We start from the raw sequence: 16,878 nt of genomic DNA, 5'->3' as shown, positions 1-16,878 counted from the left end.
TTCAGCTCTCCTCTGATTGATTTTCCTTTCTCCGAGCTCAAACACATGAAGCTCTTTGTCAGTTTCTTTCCTGCTCTCTCTCCAGATCCCTCCCTCTGGAAAGCTCAGAGCCATGTCCTTCTCAGCCCCTCACAGTGGTGTTCTGTTTGTGCCTCGGCTTCTGATCTTGGCTTTTGCTTGCTTTCTGAACTCAGCTATTTTACGTTTCCTCAGTCCGGAATTTTATGGAAATCTACTCAGGTATATTCTATGGAACATTTTAATAAGTAAAAATTATTTTCTAAGTGCAAAAACTTCATACTTAATTGCTCCTTTGCCTAAGCACACTTTTATAACTGGACATAGTCTAAGACATTTAGAGATGTTCTGCCTGGCTCTTCTGATGATGAGCCAGTGATGATGCTGACCATCCTGTCTAGCATTCCTCACTTTCCTCAGCCTCCATCATCAGTGGGTTGAAGGTCAGAGGCCCACCTCTCCTCTCCTGTGAAATGCTGCAGCCTCTGATTTCACTGTGTGGCTTACACCCTTCTGTTTTGAAACTTTTATTTCTTTAACAATTTTTTCCCTTGTCAATTTTTCTTTCTAAAACTCCTGTTATTTGGATGTTTGAATGTGACATATTTTGACTGCTATGTAATTTTCTTCTCTCTGCTCTTTTTTCTGTTTTTGTTTGTTTGTTCATTTTCTTGCTTGCTTATTTTTTTTTGTCTTATATCTGTATTATCTCTATAAGAACATTAATTACAGTGTGCTTTACTAATAGGCTTGCATTTCCTCCTTTGGACATTGTTCTCTTCTTCCACCTTCCTTCTTTCCTGTTCATCCAATCTGCCTCTCACTCCATTCGAGAGTAGTCCCTTCCCCACACCACCTGATTAGCAGCTGGATGCTTATAAAGGGTGAGGAGGGCAGCTCAGGCAGAGCTTATCCAGTGCTGGGCTCCACTGCTGAGCCCCCATGCTGAGGCAGAGCCCAAGGCTGAGGCTGCTCACTGAGCTGCTCTGGCCACTTTCCTGCTGATGGATCTTCCAGTCCACTGCAGAGGAAGCAAGAGCTCCCGGACCACCAACTGACAACAATCTGTGCTTCTTCTTCATGGCTGCTCTCTTCTCTCCATGTGCCTCGGGTCCCTTGGCTTGGGTTGGAACTCTCCAGCGCTCTGCAGAAGTGCGGAGGTAGGGACCCGGGAAACATTGATTCTCCACATTCATTTCAAACTCCTTCCAGCTCACACTTTATCAGCAAGGTGTAGGTGGTGGAGAGAGATGGGTGTGTCATATTTGGAGCTCTCGATTAGGAAGAGCACTCTGAAACTCAGAGAAGGCACTAGCCCATAGGAAGGGGTCTCTCCATGCTTCCTGTAGTATATTAGCTGGTTTCTGTTTTAGGTCACTGAGCTAAGAGATGTTTGTCTTGTCTGTGGAAATGTTCAGATTTGTCAGCCTTTGCAGAAATAAAGTGCTGTTTTTGAGCAGGCTCCCCTGCAGCAACAGTTCTGCAGGACACCAGTCAGTGCTCCCTGGTTCCCTTTTTATGTGGATGCACAGACCACCCCTGAGGGAGATGTGCCATGAATGGGGTGAGGACATGCTGCTGCAGGCCTGGCTTGGGACACCCTCAGGAATACACTGATGGCAAGGACCACGTGCAGCAAGATGGGGGTGCTGTACATATTCAGGGTGACTGCTGTGTTGACAATGTTATGGACTGAATGTCCATGTCCCCCAAGTTTTATAGTTTATAGATCTACAAGTAGCCTTGGGGAGACAACTGAATTTAGATGGCCAATAGAATTCCCCAATTTTAGGACTAGTGGCTTAATTGGGGATAGAGAGATTCCTCTCTGCACCACATGAGAACACAATGAGAAAGTAGCCACCTGCAAGCCATGATAAGAATGCTCGACAGAAACTGACCTTTGTCTTCATGATTGTCTCTTAACTGATGGGTTTGGGAGAAATGAGTGTGTGGGGGTGGGGGGTGGTTTAAGCTTCTCAGTCTATGGCACATTGTTGCAGCAATCTGGTGCACTTTGAGAGTGCCTTCCAAGTCCTATCCCTCATGCAACAGTATTGAGAGGAGGAAAGAGGATAGACCATGAGAGCTTGATCTTCATAATGGAGGCAAGCTATCATGCTGAGTGGGGTCAGCATCAGAGAAGGTTCCATACAAGAAGGATGACCATCAGGACTTGAAAAGCAAGAACATTCAGGATCTCCACAGGAGCTTCTTGAATTAGAGTTAGGAAGCTCTGGCATTGCCTACTGTGGTAGTGGAGAAGGGTGTGCATGTGGACACAGGCAATCTGAACTCACCTTCTGTACAGGTTTTACCCACACCAATCCTGGCTCATGGCACTTGCTCTGTCCCAGCTTGCTTTGTGCCCTCCAAACTGTGATAATCTAAGCAGAGATGAGACTCTAGACACTGAAGGTACTGGACATTGAAGTTTCAACAATAGGTACCAGGCTGGTCACAGAACCCCAAGCCAGGATGCATCATTCAAACATCAGTCACACAATGCCTAGTTGTCTCTGCCCTCCTGTTAGGCTTACAGTTGCTAGACAAAAAATAATTGCTACGACTCTTTGAAGGTACGATGACAGCTGTATTGCAAGACATCACACAGCTCCACTATTTTTTTTTTGACAGATCATAATTTAGTTTAAAGAGTTGCATGTTGGGAATGTTGTCATAAAAAATCATATAACAGAAAATAGGCTGGTAAAATCACTGGGCTCCAGGAAGCATGAATCCAAGTGTTTTCTTTTGAGCGAGAGGGTGAGCCAGACATGAGCAAGTCACCAGTGGGGTGAACATGTGACAGACGAGGCCATTTTTGAGTAAGGAAGTTATGCCTCATGCCTTTAAAAGTTGCTACTTATAGAACCGTGAATGATTTAAGCATTTTGTGTATAGTCCATGCAAGAAAAGTTAAAATTTGGCATGTTCTAGCCAAAAGCACTCCTCAGATCACCTTATGAAGCATGCACTGGACCTCCCCACTGTGAACTTGGCTTCACACGCTGGAAAACAAATATACCTGCTTGCCCTGTTGGTATGCCAGCCTCCTTGTACCAGTGACTTTGCCATGAAAGGAGTTTAGGAAAGAATAAAATCCCAAATGATGAATGTTGTAATTTATGGATATATTCAAATTATTTTGAAAAACATTTCAAATATATTTCTTTAAACAAAGAGCTAGGCACACATGGTTTTTATTTATGATGCTGATCACTTTAAATTTAACTTAAGTAGAGATGGAAAATTATAGTGCAACACAATTTTCCATTTGGTAATAGAATATGTTCTATGTGCTTTTATTGATATAATTCTAAGTGTTAGGGATGGGGAGAATGGTGACTAAGTATTGTGATTTAATGTCATCCCATTTTACTCTGTCCCCCCCCCCAAATCCTGAGTTCTGTGGGCCTCCTGGACATCTGGCATGGGGTTCAGCTGTACCATACACATCTGTGTGCCTGAGGAAATCAAGAATAGACTCCTGGCTTACAGCAAGAACATATGAGAGATTGCATAAGGTTGCAACTGACATAAAGGGCAGAGTGGAATATAGAAAAACAGCTGTCATAGGTGATACAAGCATAAATAAAAAGCTATTCATTTCAAAAAAAGGATGAGAAAGTGACAGTTTTAATAGGAGTATTTGCATATTTCAAGGCTATGCACACTATGTAAAAAATAACTGTGCTCCACTGAGAAATGAGTTCCCTTGCCACATCATCAGGAAGGAGTACTTGTAGTCTGTGAATCGTTCTTGGTGGCATCCTTTTACCACCATGCCTAGGCCATGTTTCTGAGCTCTGTGTATAATAAAGTAATTACCTCAGCACACAGGGTGAGTTCTCCATGACAACCCAGAAATATCTATGTGACCATGCGTTGTATTGTGCTTCATTGTATGTTTTGTCCTTAATTGAAAAGTTATGGTTGTTCTGGAAGAATGGACAATGAAGCCAAATGTGCTTGGAGACCACAGATATGCCATTCTTGGTGAAGTACCAGGTCAGTTTGTACTTGCATAAGAATCTAGCCCTGAATGTTAGTTTTTGATGCTTTCTTTCAAAACCAACAGGCCTTTTTTTCTCATTCATGTTTCTTCCTATCATGTATTTGGTCAACACAAAAACAAAGTGTATCTAATCAGAAAAAAATGGTATCAGGAGTGGGGCTGGTGCTCTGATGAACTTAACCATATGATTCATAGGCCTGTGGATCTAGTTTGTGGGAGGAATAGGGAATATCAGCAGATGGAAGCCCTAGGAAGTTATAAGCAATGCTTAATGGAACATTTTCATAGGAGTGTGAAAAAGAAGAATGTTGGGAGAAATATGAACAGTAGAAAACCAGGGCATAAGACTCCAGAAGGAACAGGGCACTATTGAGCACTGGACTAGAGGTCATAAATATGACATTCTCACAAAAACAATCTGGCTGACTTCTACTGATATTCTGAGTACTTGAGTGAGGCTGAATTTAAAAGTAATGGAGTCATTTATTTGACAGAGAGCATTTCAAGATATGGTAGTGTCATGGTTACTGCTCCCTGCTTGCAGACAGCTTTATAAAAGCAACAGCGGAACAGAAAATATGAAAATATCCAATCTGTTGAGGAAAAAATTAAGTTTAAAATTGATATAAGATGGATGGTGAGACAGTAGCTGTAACTGTTAATGATATTATCACAATTAAAGAAAAACCTTGTGTTCTGCACTGGGACAATAAGAGAGGTACCCGGAGGTAAGAGCCTACCTATGGGAGGCTAACTTGAGAAAATTTTAATTCATTGAAAAGAGAGAGCCTGAAGTGGGTATGTGCTGGAAAGGTTTCCTGTTTGAAACAGCTGCTTAGGAAGTGTTTTCTTGGATTCAGCCACCAAGGCATGCAGAGACCCCTGTGGCTGGGATGAATTGGAGAAGACAAATGTTGCGCTGACAGCAGAACTGGGCAGTGTCGACCACATGGTAGATGCTGGTTTTTCAGGTGTGAGAAATGAATGTGTGAAGGTTTAAGGATGGTTTATACCAAGATTCTCACAGCTACCAAGCCCAAAATATGCATGTCACAGTTGATTTCTTCACCAGGAGGTTCAGAGGAAGATGCTACAGAGACATCCCCAGGTTGTTAGAATTGCCAAGACCGTGGCATTTCTGACAAAGCTGTAGACAAGGAGTGAAACTTGCTCAAGAGAGAGTTTTTCTGTGCTGCTAGTGAAAGACCAACATCCAGATCTGGACCCACAAAGGCTACTGGCATTTGTGATTTAATCAAAGATATAGCACCTGGTGTTTTTCTGCTGGTCTTTGGTCTGGACATTCCTTCCAAAGGTTCCACTCCCCTCCTTAGAAATGAGAAGGTTTATTCTGTGCCATTATATGTTAGAAATGTGTAACTTCTTTGCAAGGTCACACAGTTTAGATAGTTTTGAGTCTCAGAAGATATTTTTGAGGTTAGTCTTTTAAGCAACACTGACACACACACACACACACACACACACACACACACACACACACGAGGGGGGTAGAAAAAAAAATATGGAGTTTGTTTTGTGTTGACCAACTGCTCCTGGGCATGAGGCCTTCCCTGGACTGTGGTTGATATATCTAGTGATACTCCACTGGAAAAAAAGTGATTTTCCCCCCTTTGCCATTTTGTATCAATCGTAGACAGCTTCTTGGTAAGGGTTGGGACACTGTGTCCACGTTCCCTTTTCTGTGTTGGGATTTTGTCTGATTTGAACCTGTACAGATCTGATGCATGCTGCCACCATCTCTGTGACTTTACATGTGCACTGTTCTTTGGAATCAGCCATCACCTCTGGATTTTACAGTCTTTCTGCCTCCATTTCTCCATAGGTCCATAAGCCTTGAGAAGAGAGGTTTGATGAGTGCCTCCCATTTAGAAACAAGTACTCCAAAGTCTTCCATTCACTGCATACTGTACAATTGTGAGTTACTGTGTTAATTCTTATCTTCTGCAAGAGTAAATTTTTCTGATCAGGGTTAAGCAAGGCACTGATCTATGGGTATAGGAGAATGTTATTATGAGTCATTTTGTTGCTATGTACCCTTAACAGAGCTATATTATTAGGTTTGCCCCTAGGCCTATGACATATCTTGTCTCAGGTTCTTGGGTACTTTAGCAGTGACAGACATGGGGTGGCCTTAAAACCAACCAAAAAGTGTTTGTTTATGTTCATAACATCTGTGCCCCTGTTAAACCAGAATATCCTTCAGGCAGGTGGATGCTATAGGTCACAGGGATTGTAGCTAGGAGATATTGATGATTACCTTCATCCTTCAGTAGCGTGAAAAACCTTCAAGTATCATGGGTGTTAGTCAAGTGACGCTTCTAGTCAGCACTAGCACAACTTCTCATTTCCTATTCAATGACATAAATGGTGCCTTCAGCAATAGGGCCTCAGCATCAGGTTGTAAAGAGTAACCACTAGCTTTGGCAATAGCCTTGGACCCTTCGGCCAGCCACTCAACTAGATGTAACCCCTTTCCAGTGCTGGACGTTTCAATTGATGGCATAAAACGTCGAGTCAAGCTATTGCCACCCTATTATTTGGTGACTCCATTTAGATTCACTTCATACAGTGTATATTTAAGGAAGCTTCCACAGTAGTATGGTTTTTCAGTTGGTCTTTAGTATTAATTGTCCCTCCATTTATTTCCTCCTTTACTCTTCTCTCCCATCTGCTTCCCTACTTAATCTTCCTATTCTAGTCTTCCCTTTATCTCCCCACAATTCTTTCTTGTATTTCCCATTTTTTGGAAAATACTCTACTCTCTCCTGGTCCCTTACTAAGAATCTAACCTATGTGGTTATTCTGATTGCAGCATAAATATTGAAAACTTAAAAGCCACCATACACATGTTAGAGAAAACATATAATATCTGTCCTTTTGGGCCTGGTTTACCTCACTCAGGATGATATTTTTTTCTAGCGCCATTTACTTATGAATGTTATAATTTCATTTTCTGTAGCAGATGAATAATATCCTATTGTGTAAACATACAGCATTTTTATTATCCATTCAACAGTTGATAGGCACCTAGGCTGTTTCCAGCTTCTAGTTATAATGAACAGAGCAGCAGTGAACACGGATGATGTAATGTCTGTGTGGTGGGATGAACAGTCCTTTGGGTATATGCCAAGAGTGATACAGATGGACCTTTAGGTAGACTGATCTCCAAATTTCGGAGAACCTGCCCACTGATTTTCATAGTGGCTGTATCAGTTTGCACTCCAGCTATGAATAGGAATTTCCTTTCCCTATGTCCTCACTAACACTAGCTGTCATCTGCCTTGTTGATATTGGCCATTTTGGGGAGGAAGGGAGATTTTTGTTAAAGAGAGAGAGAAAGAAGATAAAGTTAGATGTGAGCTGGTAAGGAAGGATTTGGGAGGATATGGGGAAGCACAAATCATGATCAAAATATATGAAAAGGTCTTAATTTAAAAAATGTTGGGACTGTTAATGAATATGGAGACTCTTGAAGCTGGAATGAACACGTTTTACACTATTATCTGTCCCAGGGACAAAGGATACTTACTATGTTGTGGCTTGAATGTGGAATGCCCTCTGTAGACTCCTGTATTTGAACGCTTGGTACCCAGCTGGTGCTGCATCCAGCAGTGATGTCTGTTCAGGAAGGGTGCAGAACCTTTAGGAGCTAGATGAATGACTTGGGGTGTGCCTTGAGGTTTCGTAGCCTAGCCTTACTTCCTGTCTGCTCTCTGCATCTGGACTTTCTATCCAGTGTGACCAGCTACCTCATGCTGATGTCCTAGTTCCCGTCTCAACACAAGGACTGTATTCCTGAAAATATTAAGCCAAAATAAACTCTTCAAGTTGTTTCTTGCCATATATTTAGTCACAGCATTAAAATGAGTGACTATCACCCTCCAAGATGGCAGCACCCAATGCTTACCATATCTGAGTAGCAGAAGGTCAGAGACTACAGACCAAAAAAGTGATATGTCTGCTGGCTTTAAAATGCCAATGTCTCTGTTTCTTAGATGAGAGGAGTTAACCTAGGAGCCAGAGTTACTGATTCCCATGGACAGCTCCCAGGTCCAAGAAACACATAAGGTCCTAGGCTCCTGGCACCTGATTCTTTTTGCCTACTCAAACAGGACTCCCAAGTTCCAGAAACACACAGCTCCAGCATCTGCACCCCTGACTCCTCCCAGGACAACTCCCAGGTAGGAAGGACATGGTCCCAGCATCCGGTCCATGGTTCTATCATTCTCCCTGTGAAGACCAGCTAGATAATAAGAGGATACAGGATACAGAGGAGATCCAGATCCAGACCCCAGCCCACAAGTAGACTTGCCCCACATGCCCCAGAACCCCAGCAGGCTCCAGGAAGAAACCAACAGCAGGTTACAACCAGGTGCTAATGGTCAGTGTAAGAACACAATCAACAAAAACCAGAGCAATATGGTAGCAAGCTCTGGCTATCCTAAAACAACTGAAACATGGGGAAATGACCTTAAATATATGCTTATGAAGTTGGTAGAGGCCTGTAAAGAGGAAACAAATGAATCATTTAAAGAAATACAGGAAAACACAATCAAACAGGTCAGAGAAATAAATAAAAGGGTTCAATACCTGAAAATGGAAATACAATCAATAAAGAAAACAAATACTGAGGACATCTGGAGATAGAAAACTTAGAAAAGATAATAGAAACCACAGATATAATCATCACCAACAGAATACAAGCAATGGAGGAGAGAACCTCAGGCATAGGAGATATAATTGAAGAAATTAATACATCTGTCAAAGAAAATATTAAATCAAAAAATTCCTGACATAAAACATCCAAGAAATCAAGGGCACAATAAAAAGATAAAACCTAAGAATAATAGTAATAGAAGAAAGAGAAGATTTGCAGCTCCAAGGACCATAAAATATTTTCAAGAAAATAATAGAAGTTTCTCCATCGTAAAGGAAAAGATGCCTTTAAATATACAAGAGGCTTACAGAACACCAAATATATTAGACTAGAAAAGAAATTCCTCTTGCCACATAATAATCAAAGCACCAAATGGACAGAACCAAAAAAAAAAAAAATAGATTAAAAGCTGCACAGGAAAAAGGCCCAGTAACATATAAAGGCAGATCTATCAGAATCATAACCAGACTCCTCAACAGACTGTAAAAGCCAGAAGGGCTGGGAAGATATCTTACAGACACAAAGAGACCAAAGATGCTAACCCAGACTACCATACTCAGGAAACGTTTATTGATCATAGATAGGGAATACAAGATATTCCATGACAAACCCAAATTTAAACAATATCTATGCACAAACCCAGTCCTATAGAAGATACTAGAAGGAAAACTACAATCCAAGGAGGTTAACTACACCCAGGAAAACACAGGATATGAGTAACTTCACTACTGCAAAACTAGAAGAAGTCAAGCACCCAAACACATGACCACCACTGACATCATAAGAAAAGAAACTAACAATCATTGATTATTATTATCTCTCAACATCAATGATCTCAATTCTTCAATAAAAAGACCAGACTAACTGAATGGATGTATAAAGAGGATCCATCATTCTGCTGCATACAAGAAAAACAAAGAGGATAACACAAAGAATAAAAAACAAAACAAAACAAAAAACAAAAAAACAAAAATAAGCACTGGTTTTTTGAGACAATGAACAAGGTAGGCAAATCTTTAGCCAAACTAACTAAAAGGCAGAGAGACAATATCCAAGTCAGCAAAATCAGAAATGAAAAGGGGGAGATAACAGCAGACACTGAGGAAATCCAAAGAATCATTAGGTCTTACTTCAAAAGCCTGTACTCCACAAAATTTGAAAGTCTTAATGAAATGGACAATTTTCATGATAGATTCCACTTAACAAAGTTAAATCAAGATTAGTTAAACAAGGAATAGTCCTATAACCCCCTAAGAAAATAGAAGCAATCGTTAAAAGTCTCCCATTCAAAACAAAACAAAACAGGGCCAGATGGCTCAGATTTCTACCACATTTTCAAAGAAGAGCTAATACCAATACTCCTCAAACTGTTTTACAAAATAGAAACAAAAAGAATATTGTCAATCTCATTTTATTCAGCCACTTTAATCTTAATATCTAAACCACACAAAGACCGAACAAAGAAAAAGAATTTCAGGCCAATTTCCCTTATTAACATCAATAAAAGAAAAAAAAAATCAACAAAATACTTCCAAACTGAATCCAAAAACACATAAAAAATATCATCCACCATGATCAAGTAGGATTCATTGCAGGCATGCAGGGGTGGTTCAACAGAAGAAAATTCATCAATGTAATCCACCATATAAACAAACTGAAAGAAAAAAATCACATAATCATCTCATTAGATGCCAAAAACAGCATTTGACAAAAACCAGTACTCCTTCATGTTGTAAGTCCTAGAAAAATCAGGGCTACAAGGCACATACCTAAACACAATAAAGGCAATATATAGCAAGAGTGTAGCCAACATCAAATGAAAAAGAAACTTAAAGCAATCCCACTAAAATCAGGGACAAGACAGGGCTGCCCTCTCTCACTTTATCTCTTCAATAGAGGACTTGAAGTCCTAGCCAGAGCAATAAGATAACTAAATGAGATAAAAGGGATACAAAAGGAAAGAAGGAAGTCAACATATCGATATTTGCAAATGATATGATAGTATACATAAGTGGCCCCAAAACTTGCACCAGAGAACTCCTACAGCTGTAAACTTTTTCAGGAAATTGGCTGCATATAAAATTAATTGAAAAAAATCAATATTCTTTCTGTTTATAAAAGACAAATGGGCTGAAAAAGAAATTAGGGCAACAACACCCTTCACAATAGCCAAGAACAATATAAAGTATCTTGGTGTAACTATAACCAAGCAAGTGAAAGACCTGTGTAATAAGAACTTCTAGTCTCTGAAGAAAGAAATTGAAGAAGACATCAGAAGATGGAAAGATGTCCATGCTCATGGATTGGTAGGATTAACATAGTAAAAATGGCCATCTTACCAAAAGCAATCTATAGATTCAATGCAATTCCCATCAGAATGCCAACACAATTTTTTTTTTTTTTACAGACCTTGAAAGAACAATTCTAAGCTTCATATGGAAAAACAAAAAACCCAGAAGAGTTACAAACAATCCTATACAATATGTATCTGGAGGTATCTCTATCCCTTACTTCAAGCTGTAAGTGCAGAGCAATAGTAATACAAACTGCATGGAACTGGTATAGAAATAGACTGGTTGATCAATGAAATCAAATCAAAGACCCAGAAGTAAACCTACATACCTACAGACACTTGATTTTTGACAAAGGGGCCATACCATACAATGAAAAAAAGACAGCATCTTCAACAAATGGTGGTAGTCTAACTGGATGTCCACATGTAGAAAAATAGATCCTTATTTATCTCCCGACATAAAACTCAAGTCCAAGTAGATCAAAGACCTTTACATTAAACCAGACACAGTAAATCTGTTACTAGAAAAAGTGGGGAAGAGCATGGCACAAGAGACAACTTCCTGAACAGAACACCAGCAGCTCAGGCTCTAAGATCAACAATTAATAAATGTGACTTCTTGATACTGAAAAGCTTCTGTAAGGCAGAGGACATTGTTAATAGGACAAAATGGCAGTCTACAAATTGCGGAAAGATCTTTACCAATCCTACATCCAACAAAGAGCTAATAACCAAAATATATAAAGACCTCAAAAAATTAAACACCAACAAACAAAATGATATAATTAAAAATAGGGCGCAGAGTTAAACAGATAATTCTCAACAGAAGAATCTTAAGTGACCAAGAAGCACTTAAGGAAATGCTCAATGTCCTTAGTCATCAAGGAAATGCAAATCAAAATGACCCTGAGATTCCATCTCACACTGTCAGAATGGCTAAGATCAAAAACTCAAGTGACAGCACATGCCGTCAAGGATGTGGAGAAAGGGGAACACTCCTGCGGTGCTGGTGGGAGTACAAACTTGTACAACTACTTTGGAAATAAATCTGCCACTGTCTCAGAAAAATGGGAATAGTTCTACCTCAAGACTCAGCTATACCACTCCTGGGTATATACCCAAAAAATGCTTTACCATACAACAAGAACAATTGTTTAACTATGTTCATAGCAGCTATATTCATAATAGCCAGAATCTGGAAAAAACCTAGATGTCCCTAAATGTGGTGGTACATTCACACAACAGAATAAACTCATCTATTAAAAACAAGGAAATCGTGAAATTTGTAGGCAAATAGAACTAGAAAAGATCATCCTGAAAGAGGCAACTCAGACCCAGAATGACAAACATGGTATGTACTCACTTATAAGCAGATTTTAGCCATATAGTACAGGATAAATATACTACATTGCACAGACCCAAAGAAGATAAGTAACAAGGAGAACCTAAGGGAGGATGATTAAATCTCAGAGGAGAAACAGAATAGGAAAGGAAGTGCTGAGGAAAAGGAGGGTTGATATCTGCTGTAGGGAGATCAGGGAGGGTCAGGAGGATAGAGGGCCTGCAGAGAGAAGAGAAACAGTGGCCTGGAGCATCTCTGTGCCAGGCTGGAGACAGGGCAGCCTCCTGGGAAGATATAGGGGTGACTCTATTTGAGACCCCTACTAGTTCCCATCATGGAGACTAAAGAGGCTGCCCTCTAACCAGATAGGACTCCAGTAAAAGGAGGGGAACACCAACACACCCACAAGAACTTTACCAAAATTTACCTTCCCAACATGATTGTGCGGGATAAAGATAGAGCAGAGATTGAAAGTCCAACCAATGCCTTGCCCACCCTGACACCCATCCCATGGGAGAGAGCCAACCCTGACACTATTAATGATACTCTGCTATGCTTGTAGACAGGAACCTAGCACAAATGTCCTCTGAGGCTACACCCAGCAAAGAATTAAATCAGATGTTGAGACTCACAGCCAAACACTGGGCGAAGCATAAGGAGTCTGGTGGAAAAATGGGGAATGGATAGAAGGACCTAGAGGTGACAGGAGCTCCACAAGAAGACCAACAACTAACCAGTACCCAGAGAGGCTTGAGGAGACTGAAGCACCAACCAAGGACTGTTGGTAAAATGTTCTTTTGGAATGTATAATGTATATATATACCTTACCCTTGTTCAAATGCTGATTTCTCTCCCCCACTCTCTGGTTTCAATCCAGACATTGCATTGTGATACTTATTCTAAGTATCACCTGTCTCAACTTTGTGTAAACATGCCAAAATAAAACAACCAGCCACAATGTTGAGCAATGGAGAGGAAAGGAGTAGGAGGGAGATGGGAGGAATCAGAGGACAGGAAGGAGTGGGAGGCAGAGGAGGAGAAGAGGAGAGAGCTGGAGGAGAGGTCTTGAAAAGATGTGGAGAATGAACTGGACCTAAGATTTCACAAAAAAGCAAGTATAATTGCTTTTTTAATCTAAATGTTAGGAAACTATGAGAGCTTGGAGGTTTAGGATAGAGTAACTATTGCGTAGCATTGTGTTCTAGGTTAACTAAATAAATCCCAGTCTCTGTGTGGTGATGTGGTTATACAGCTGTTTAGGATTAACAGCAGTTTTAATAAAACATATATCAATAGTAAATATTAATTAATGAGTAATACAACAAAGGCCCATGCATGGACTGGACCTAGGTCCCCAACACAGATGTAGCAAATGGGCAGGTCAGGCTTCATGTGGTTTCCCTAGTAAGAGGACCAGGGGCTACCTCTGACATGGACTTGGTATCTTGCTTTTTTGAGCACTCCCCGCTGGCAGAGCTGACTTGCCAGGCCACAGGGGAAGAGGATATGCTCAGTCTTGATGCAACTTGGTAAGCTTGGATCGTTTTGTAAGGCAAGGGGCTCCCCTTTTCGGAAGAATAGAGGAGGATATGTGGGAAGAGTGAGGGTGTGTGGGACTGGGAGGAGAGGGAGGAGTGGGCTATGGTCAGAATGTAAAGTGAACAAATAAATAAATTTAAAAGAAAATCATACTTATCAAGTTTAAATTCAAAGCATCATGATTTTCATAGAAATATTTTAAATATGCAAACTAATTTGGATAAAAATTAACATGTTTTGGTTGTTCCCAACCTCTCCATTGAATTCATCTTCTTTTAATTTTATTATCATTTTATAGTTTTTCCCACATGTAACTTCCACCTTTTAGTCACACAGCAAAATTTTCTGCTTCTTCCCCCATCCCCCACTTTCTCCTAGAGACATTAACAGTATGTGTCTGATAACCAGCCTTTATCAGGCAGTGGAATTTTCAAAGTTAGATGTGAGCAAGAGATGTAATTTTATCAAGGACAACCAGAAATGTGAGTTTTCCCTCTTTTTTACGGCCTTTTAAAAACTAGCATCCCATTTCCTTGAGCCTAAACGTCTCATGACAGCCAGTGGTCATTAGCTTTGCAGATGCTTTCAGAAACTGCTGTCTTCGGGCTGCATTTCTCAAGGCGGATATGAGGACACAATCAGACTTAATGGACAGTGACCCAACCAGGAGAGTGTTTCAGTAGCATGATTTAGTCTCATCATATTAACACTATCTTCTGACTTTTTATTGTTGTAAATGTGGCCTCAGTGTTACTATCATTATCGCTGCATGATGTAATAAAGCAATTACTCATAGTTAACAGGAATAAGGAGTGTGTGAATTAATCCCTTTGAAAGCAGAAGTCTTTAATACCACTTAGTGGAATTTTCATTTTATTTAATAATATTTATATTTTTATGAATGATGTTAAAGTCTAGTAAGTATTCAATATAGCCTTGTCATACAGCTAAGACTTAGATCTAAGATTCTTTGTATGTGAAAATCATTTGCATTTCCAAACACAATTTAGAGTGAGCTTGATGTTTCTACAGCAAAACTGAGATGAATGAAGCCTGCTGAGATTTTGCATCCAAATTTATATGCAGAAAGTCGATAGTAAAGTTGTCTCCAAAGAGGACTCTCCCCTTGTTGGGTGGACTTGATGAAGGCTGACCTCCAGTCAATCATGAGCTGATGTTGGTGACAGCCTATCAGCTCTCTGTTTTCCAATGGCTGTAAGCTCTGAGGTTATGTCCATTCTAGGTCCTTGTATTTGTCAACTAGATGTCACTGTGACAAAAATTCCTGATATGAACTGTGCAAGGAGAGGCAAGTCACTTTTGTTCATGATCTCGGGTTTCAGCCCAGGGTTGGCTGCCTCCACTGCTATGGGCCTGAGGATGGCAATGGCTGTGGCCGAATCATGCGATGGAGCAGATCCAGTTGTCTCACGACAAAAGTTTGTCATTACTACATCCTGCAGCCAGGAAGCAGAAAAACAGAAATGGGTTAGAGACACAATATAATTCTAAATGTCCTTCCCCATCTCTCCATGATGTACTTCTTGAAACGAATCTATGACCATTTCCCATTCAGATATAAGTGTGTCACGTCAGCAATCTATTAATGAAGAAGTTTCATGATCAAATAACCTCTTCACCTCTCAGAATGCTGTCAGCAGACAATCAAGGCTGTGTCATACACAAGCCTTGGGAATCATAATGGGAATCATAACACATCCAGAAGGACATTGTCTCCAAAACATTAAGGGAAGGCAGCCCTATTCCCAAACCAGACTTCATCAGCAAATAGAGAAAAGATGCTTACTTATAGATGGGCCTGTCTCAGCAGCTTCACAAAATTGCCAAACCCTATGGCTTTTTATTTTCAAAGCATAGTCCTATGATCTGAACCTAGACCCAAGGGTCAGTCTCTTCTCAGGACTGTCAGATACTCTTAGAAACATAATTTCCAGTTCACACATTGAATGAAAGGAATCTTCATCCACACAGAATCCTACCTCAGCTATTCTTTCGCCCACAGGCTCTCCTTTCTTCTAATCTTCTGTCTGTGTGAGGAGTTCCTCGGTCTCTGACTTACACGCCAGAGGTAACAGTTTGTCACCACTACATCCTGCATCCTGTTCAAAACTAGAACTTAGTGTAGCAATTTGGAATTAAGTATTTGGTGTTTTCCAGAACTGTGTTATGTTAGGTGCCATTTAAAAACATTTTCACTATTTGAGGTGAATATGAAGAAGATTATCAAAATTACATAATTCAGTGGTACTTTCAACATCAGCAGAATAGAGAAGCTCATAGTTCTCTAGTTTATGCTATTCCATGGCTCATTTTATTTAAGTCTTCATTCTTTTACTCGTAACTAACCAGTAATTATTTTATTGGCTTAAATATATAAATCCTTTTTATCTACTTTCAATTCTGATTTCATTTCTGAATTTTATTATATGCCTTTACTTAATACCTTTAATGTTGTCTTAGGTATTTTCTGCTTCTATAAATGGATACTACTGTATTAGTTATTTTGCTTGTTTCCATTACAAAATACCTGACAAAAGCCATGTAGGGAAGGAAGCGTTTAATTGGGTCATGCTTTAGGAGTACAGTTCCTCATGGTGGGAAAGAAAGGGATAGCTGTTCACATTGTGTCTACACTAAGGAAGCAGACAGCAGTGAATGTTAGCACTCAGCTCACCTTCTTTTTTTTCAGACCAGGACGACGGCCCATTGAATCATGCTACATCTTCTGCTCCAATTAACTCAATATAGAACCTCCCTCACAACTACACACAGGGGTGTCTCTTCTAGACGATTCTATACCCTGTCGATTAATGATATTAACTACCACAAGTCTACCCTTGGTCAAACAAACATATCACCATTCTTCAAGAGCCTGCAGAACAGTGATGTCCCAGGTAAGCAAATGTCTTCCCCAGGAGGAGAGTATGTATGTATGTATGTATGTATGTATGTATGTATGTATGTATGTA

The 16,878-nt window shown here is 40.1% G+C and overlaps 1 long non-coding RNA gene across 1 annotated transcript in view; it reads right to left on the bottom strand.

Moving 5' to 3' along the window:
- Positions 1–14,744: 14,744 nt before the first annotated feature.
- LOC129669676 (uncharacterized) overlaps positions 14,745–16,878 on the bottom strand; it is an 8,787-nt gene continuing 6,653 nt past the window's right edge. The window contains exon 3 of the long non-coding RNA XR_008719059.1: positions 14,745–15,345. This is a non-coding gene — a long non-coding RNA (uncharacterized LOC129669676). The remainder of the gene's footprint in view (positions 15,346–16,878) is intronic.

Source organism: Psammomys obesus, unplaced genomic scaffold (assembly GCF_907164565.1).
Source record: "Psammomys obesus unplaced genomic scaffold, mPsaObe1.curated_primary_1811, whole genome shotgun sequence".
Classification (NCBI taxonomy): Eukaryota; Metazoa; Chordata; class Mammalia; order Rodentia; family Muridae; genus Psammomys; species Psammomys obesus.
The sequence above is the reverse complement of the archived record's forward strand: the minus strand, read 5'-3'. Positions and strand labels throughout refer to the sequence as shown.